The sequence below is a fragment of the Macaca fascicularis genome, chromosome 4 (assembly GCF_037993035.2).
Source record: "Macaca fascicularis isolate 582-1 chromosome 4, T2T-MFA8v1.1".
NCBI lineage: Eukaryota > Metazoa > Chordata > Mammalia > Primates > Cercopithecidae > Macaca > Macaca fascicularis.
Genome location: NC_088378.1, coordinates 128811136 through 128817209, shown reverse-complemented (window position 1 = coordinate 128817209; position 6074 = coordinate 128811136). Strand labels below are relative to the sequence as shown.

Here is a 6074-nt window from a genome sequence, read left to right as displayed (position 1 = left end):
GCTTTAAGAGAAAACTGAAGCCAGGCGCAGTGGCTCATGCCTGTAATCCCAGCACTTTGGGAGGCCAAGGTGGGCAGATCACGAGGTCAGGAGTTCGAGACCAGCCTGATCAACATTGTGAAACCCTGTCTCTACTAAAAATACAAAAATTAGCCAGGTATGGTGGCGTGCGCCTGTAATCCCAGCTACTCAGAAGGCTGAGGCAGGAGAATCGCTTGAACCTGGAAGGCAGAGGTTGCAGTGAGCCGTGATTATGCCACTGTACTCTAGCCTGGGTGACAGAATGAGACTCTGTCTCAAAAAAAAAAAAAAAGAGAGAGAGAAAACTGGTCAGATGAATATTATTTCTTCCCATTTTCAACCAGTAAACAGTTGCCACTGATAAATTGGCAGCCAGGAGTCTGTCAAGAATGCCCAACATAAGTTATATAACACAACATGCCTGTTCACAGGGGGAAAAATCCTAGGAAATAATTTATGTATTCTTCTTGATTTCATCATACAAGACAAGCACAAAAGCACCACCCATGCCTCTGAGAGCATTAGACCATACACCCTTGAAAAATGCTTTGCCTCCTTCATCACGAACAATCTTCCTCCAGCAGTCAAGCGTGCCTGTATACATGACGTCAGTTCCTTTGCGCCGTGATGCATCATCACGCGGCAGCGAACGGCGTCAAATGGATAGAAAGTCAACCCAGCAATGGCAGTGACAGTCTGTGCGATCATCCAGCTGACGACAATGTGAGTGTTCTTGGGATCTGGAAATATTCCCTTTGCAGTGTCATAGATACCGAAGTAGGCAGCTCGGTAGATGATAATCCCCTGCACAGACACGTTAAAGCCTTGGTAAAGGCCCTTAATCCCATCAGATTTGTAGAACTTAACCAGGCAGTCACCGAGACTTCAGATTCCCTTTCAGTTCCAGCTTTTTTTTTTTTTTTTTTTTTTTTTTTTTTTCCGGGAGACAGTCTTGCTCTGTTGCCCAGGCTGGAATGCAGTGGTGCGATCTCAGCTCACTGTAACCTCCACCTCCCAGGTTCAAGCGATTCTCTTGCTTCAGCCTCCTGAGTAGCTGGGATTACAGGCATGCATCACCACTCCCGGCTAATTTTGTATTTTTGGTAGAGATGGGGTTTCTCCATGTTGGCCAGGCTGGTCTCAAACTCCTGACTTCAGGTGATCCGCCCACCTCAGCCTCTCAAAGTGCTGGGATTACAGGTGTGAGTCACTGCTCGGCCTCAGCTCCAGCTTTACTAAACCACATCGGCTGCTAGACGGGTACGGGCAAAATTAAGAGGGTACACAAAACACAAGGATGTGGCCCCAGCAGCACCACCTGATGCCAGATTCCCTGCAAAGTAGCCCCATAACTGGGTCCTCTTGTCCACACCACTCAGGAAGATCTGCTTGTATTTATCTTTCAAGGTGAAATTGAAAACCTGGGTGGGGAAGTATCTGATGACATTGGACAGGTTACCATGCCAGAAGGATAGGACTCCCTGCTCCTTGGGAATACGGATCACGCAGTCTATAATGCCCCTGTATTGCTTATCTGCAGTGATCTGCTTGCTGGCATGCTGCACCTGCAGCAGCAGCTTGACCTGCTCGATGGGCGCTACCGCTGTCTTGGAGATGGGTGGGGCCACTCCACCCGCCAGGAAGTCCTTGGCGAAGGACACAGCAGCATCTGTCATGTTGAAAGGAAAGGGGAGGCAGGCTGCTTCAGGAAGGGACTGGGCCAGGAACCAGCTTTGACTCCAGGGCTGCTGGGCCTTTTTGGGGTTTTTCTGGAAGCTTCATGACAACAGTATTCCTTCCCCCCAGTACAGGGCAGGATCCTCTCTTGGGAAGGTCTTAGGACCCGCAGTCAGAGAGGTGGGGAAACATTCGAGTGGATGGTGGGCAGGAGAAGGTCAGAGACTTGCCCCTGAGGCCCAACACACCCAACATTATAACGAAACACCAGAACAAGGGCTGTGGGAATTATGACCCAGGAACGTGGATGAAAACCAACAAATATCATAACATCACAGCAAGGAGCACAGACATTCAGACCACAGCATACTCTTACACTGAAGATGGGCACTGTAGGAGGCTGAGGCGGGTGGATCACCTGAGGTCAGGAGTTCGAGACCAGGCTGACTAACATGGAGAAACCCCATCTCTACTAAAAATACAAAATTAGTCGGGCCCAGTGGCGCATGCCTGTAATCCCAGCTATTCGGGAGGCTGAGGCAGGAGAATCACTTGAACCTGGGAGGCAGAGGTTGCAGAGAACCAAGATCACGCCACTGCACTCTAGCCTAGGCAACAAGAGCAAAACTCTGCCTCAAAAAAAAAAAAAAAAAAAAAGAATTAGCTCACATCTCTGGATTAATTATGATCTCCACCAGGTGTGGTGGCTCACGCCTGTAATCCCAGCACTTGGGGGGGTCGAGGCAAGTGGATCACCTGAGGTCAGGAGTTTGAGACCAGCCTGACCAACATGGTGAAACCCTGTGCCTACTAAAAATACAAAATTAGCCAAGCGTGATGGCGCATGCCTGTAGTCCCAGTTACTCCAGAGGCTGAGACAGGAGAATCGCTTGAACCCGGGAGGTAGAGGTTGCAGTGAGCTGAGATCATGCCACTACACTCCAGCCTGGGTAACAGAGTGAGACTCCGTCTCAAAAAAAAAAAAAAATTTTTTTTTGATCTCCACATGTAGGATCCAGCCCTATGGGGCTTAGCGGGTGTTTTCTCTGTGTGCGGAGACGACAGATTGTAAGAAATAAAGACACAAGACAAAGAGATGAAGAGAAAACAGCTGGGCCCGGGGGACCACTACCACCAAGACGTGGAGACCAGTAGCGGCCTCGAATGACTGGGTGCGCTGTTATTTATTGTATACAAGACAAGGGGGCAGGTTAAGGAGGGTGAGTCGTCCAAGTGATTGAGGTCAAGTAAGTCACGTGATTATAGGACTGGGGGCCCTTCCCTTATAGGTTGCTGAAGCAGAGGGGGAAGGCAGCATACATCAGTGTTTTCTTCTAGGCACTTATCAGAAAGATCAAAGACTTTAAGACTTTCACTATTTTTTCTACCGCTATCTTTGAAGAACTTTAAAGAGGAACCAGGAGTACGGGAGGAACATGAAAGTGGACAAGCAGCATGACCACTGAAGCACAGCATCACGGGGAGGGGTTTAAGCCTCTGGATGACTGTGGGCAAGCCTGGATAATATCCAGCCTCCCACAAGAAGCTGGTGGAGCAGAGTGTTCCCTGACTCCTCCAAGGAAAGGGAGACTCCCTTTCACGGTCTGCTAAGTAAAGGGTGCCTTCCCAGGCACTGGCGTTACCGCTTGACCAAGGAGCCCTCAAGCGGACCTTATGTGGGCCTAACAGAGGACTCACCTTTTGCCTTCTTGGTTACTTCTTACAATGTCCCTTCAGCACCTGACCCTATACCCGCCGGTTATTTTTTGGTTATATTAGTAATACGACAAAGAGTAATATTAAAAGCTAATGATTAATAATGTTTATACTAATGATTGATAATGTCCATGATCATTCTCTATGTCTAACTTGTCTTATGACTATTTTTATTTTAACTATTTTTTTTTTATTATACTGAAACAGTTTGTGCCTTCAGTCTCTTGCCTTGGCACTTGGGTAATTCTCTGCCCACATCCACATATTCTTTACTCTCTTTGCAGCTCCATGATGTCTTTTTACAAGTATTTTGATATATTTTATCTAGCATTCACAGTTGTTTTCAGTGAGATAGCTGTTTAAGGAATCCAGTACTCTTTACTGTCAACTTCTTTTTTTTTTTTTTTTTTTTTTTTGAGACAGAGTTTTGCTCTTGTCACCCAGGCTAGAGTGTAGTAGTGTGATCTTGGCTCACTGCAACCTCTGCCTCCCAGGTTCAAGTGATTCTCCTGCTTCAGCCTCGCAAGTAACTGGGACTCACAGACTACAGGCACCTGCCACCGCACCTGGCTAATTTTTGTACTTTTAGTAGAGACGGGGTTTCTCCATGTTGGTCAGGCTGGTCTCAAACTCCTAACCTCAGGTGATCCACCCACCTCGGCCTCCCAAAGTGCTGGAATTACAGGCATGAGCCACCACGCCTGGCCCTTATCTCCTTTATTTATTTTATTTTTATTTTTTGAGACAGAGTCTCACTCTGTTGCCTAGGCTGGAGTAAAGTAATACAATCTTGGCTCACCGCAGCCTCTGCCTCCCAGGTGCAAGCAATTCTTGTGCCTCAACCTCTCTAGTATCTGGGACTACAGGTGTGCACACGATGCCTGACTAATTTTTTGTATTTTTAGTAGAGATGGGGTTTTACTGTGTTGGCCAGGCTGGTCTCAAACTCCTGACCTCAGATGATCGCCCACCTCAGCCTCCCAAAGTGCTGGGATTACAGGCATGAGCCACCATGCCGAGCCTCTGCTACCATCTACTTTCAATGTTCCATAACTTTCTTCATTTCCTATTCCTCTCCCCAGGGGCATAACTAGGAAAAAGAAGTCCCAATGTGAAATCTGTGTGGCCCCTATCTTTTCAAAACAAAAAGATCTGGCCAAGAACCATGACTCATACCTGTAATCCCAGCACTTTGGGAGGCCAGAGCGGGGGGATCACTTCAGGACAGGAGTTCAAGACCAGCCTGGACAATATGGTGAAATTCCATCTCTATCAAAAATACAAAAAAATTTAGCTGGGGATATGGTAGCACATGCCTGTAGTCCCAGCTACTTGGGAGGCTGAGGTAGGAAGATCCCTTGAACCTGGGAAGCAGAGATTGCAGTGAGCCGTGATCACGCCACTGAACTCCGGCCTGAGTGACAGAGTGAGACCCTGTCTCAAAAATAAATAAATAAATAAATAAATAAATAAATAAATAAATAAATATCTAAAAAGGGTCTTTATGGGGCTGATAATGAAGGAAAAAAAAAAAAAAAAAAGGCCGGGCGCGGTGGCTCAAGCCTGTAATCCCAGCACTTTGGGAGGCCGAGATGGGCGGATCACGAGGTCAGGAGCAAGACCATCCTGGCTAACACGGTGAAACCCCGTCTCTACTAAAAAATACAAAAAACTAGCCGGGCGAGGTGGCAGGCGCCTGTAGTCCCAGCTACACGGGAGGCTGAGGCAGGAGAATGGCGTGAACCCGGGAGATGGAGCTTGCAGTGAGCCGAGATCCGGCCACTGCACTCCAGCCTGGGCGACAGAGCGAGACTCCGTCTCAAAAAAAAAAAAAAAAAAAAAAAGGTCGAGAAACACTAAAAACGCTACCCTAAACTGGGAGTAAAAGTAGTTCATTGGCCGGGCACGGTGGTTCACACCTGTAATCCCAGCACTTTGGGGAGCCGAGGCAGGCGGATCATGAGGTCAGGAGATGGAGACCATCCTGGCTAACATGGTGAAACCCCGTCACTACTGAAAATACAAAAAATTAGCCGGGCGTGGTGGCAGACGTCTGTAGTCCCAGCTACTCGGGAGGCTGAGGCAGGAGAATGGCGTGAACCCGGGAGGCAGAGCTTGCAGTGAGCAGAGATCGTGCCACTGCACTCCAGCCTGGGCAACAGAGCGAGACTCCGTCTCAAAAAAAAAAAAAAAAAAAGTAGTTAATTGGAGAGATTCAGATAACACCCATGGAGAGGTGGCAAAGCGGTACAGGAAGGAAAGGCAGCCCACAAGACTGTGCTATTACACCAGCTTCCACCGTGGAGAAGGAAAGCCCTGGGGGGAAACACATCTCAGAATTATCCTGTCTCGGGTGAGGGAGCTGAGCTATTTATTCACTAACACTGGAGAGTCATTCATCTGAGAGCTGTTCCCAGGATAAGTCCCCAGCTATCCTGGCCTATTACAAAAGGACAGCAGCAAGGCTTTCCACAAGAGGAATCACAACTGTCAGACACTTAATACTATGGTGCTGGGCACAGCGGAAAGTTCAAGCCATGTGGATGGTCAAGCAGCACCCTCTGTTACACTACTATTCCTTAAAACATAGAAAGTGCGGCCGGCGCAGTGGCTCACGCCTGTAATCCCAACACTTTGGGAGGCCAAGGTGGGCGGATCCC

At 48.1% G+C, this 6074-nt stretch overlaps 1 long non-coding RNA gene and 1 pseudogene across 1 annotated transcript; one reads left to right on the top strand and one right to left on the bottom strand.

The window, feature by feature from the left end:
* Positions 1-463: 463 nt before the first annotated feature.
* On the bottom strand, positions 464-1728 carry LOC102133936 (ADP/ATP translocase 2-like; annotated as a pseudogene).
* Positions 661-3515, top strand: LOC123572936 (uncharacterized). The gene is made up of 2 exons (XR_006697551.3): positions 661-744; positions 2711-3515. It is a non-coding gene; the product is annotated as an uncharacterized lncRNA (long non-coding RNA).
* Positions 3516-6074: the final 2559 nt, after the last annotated feature.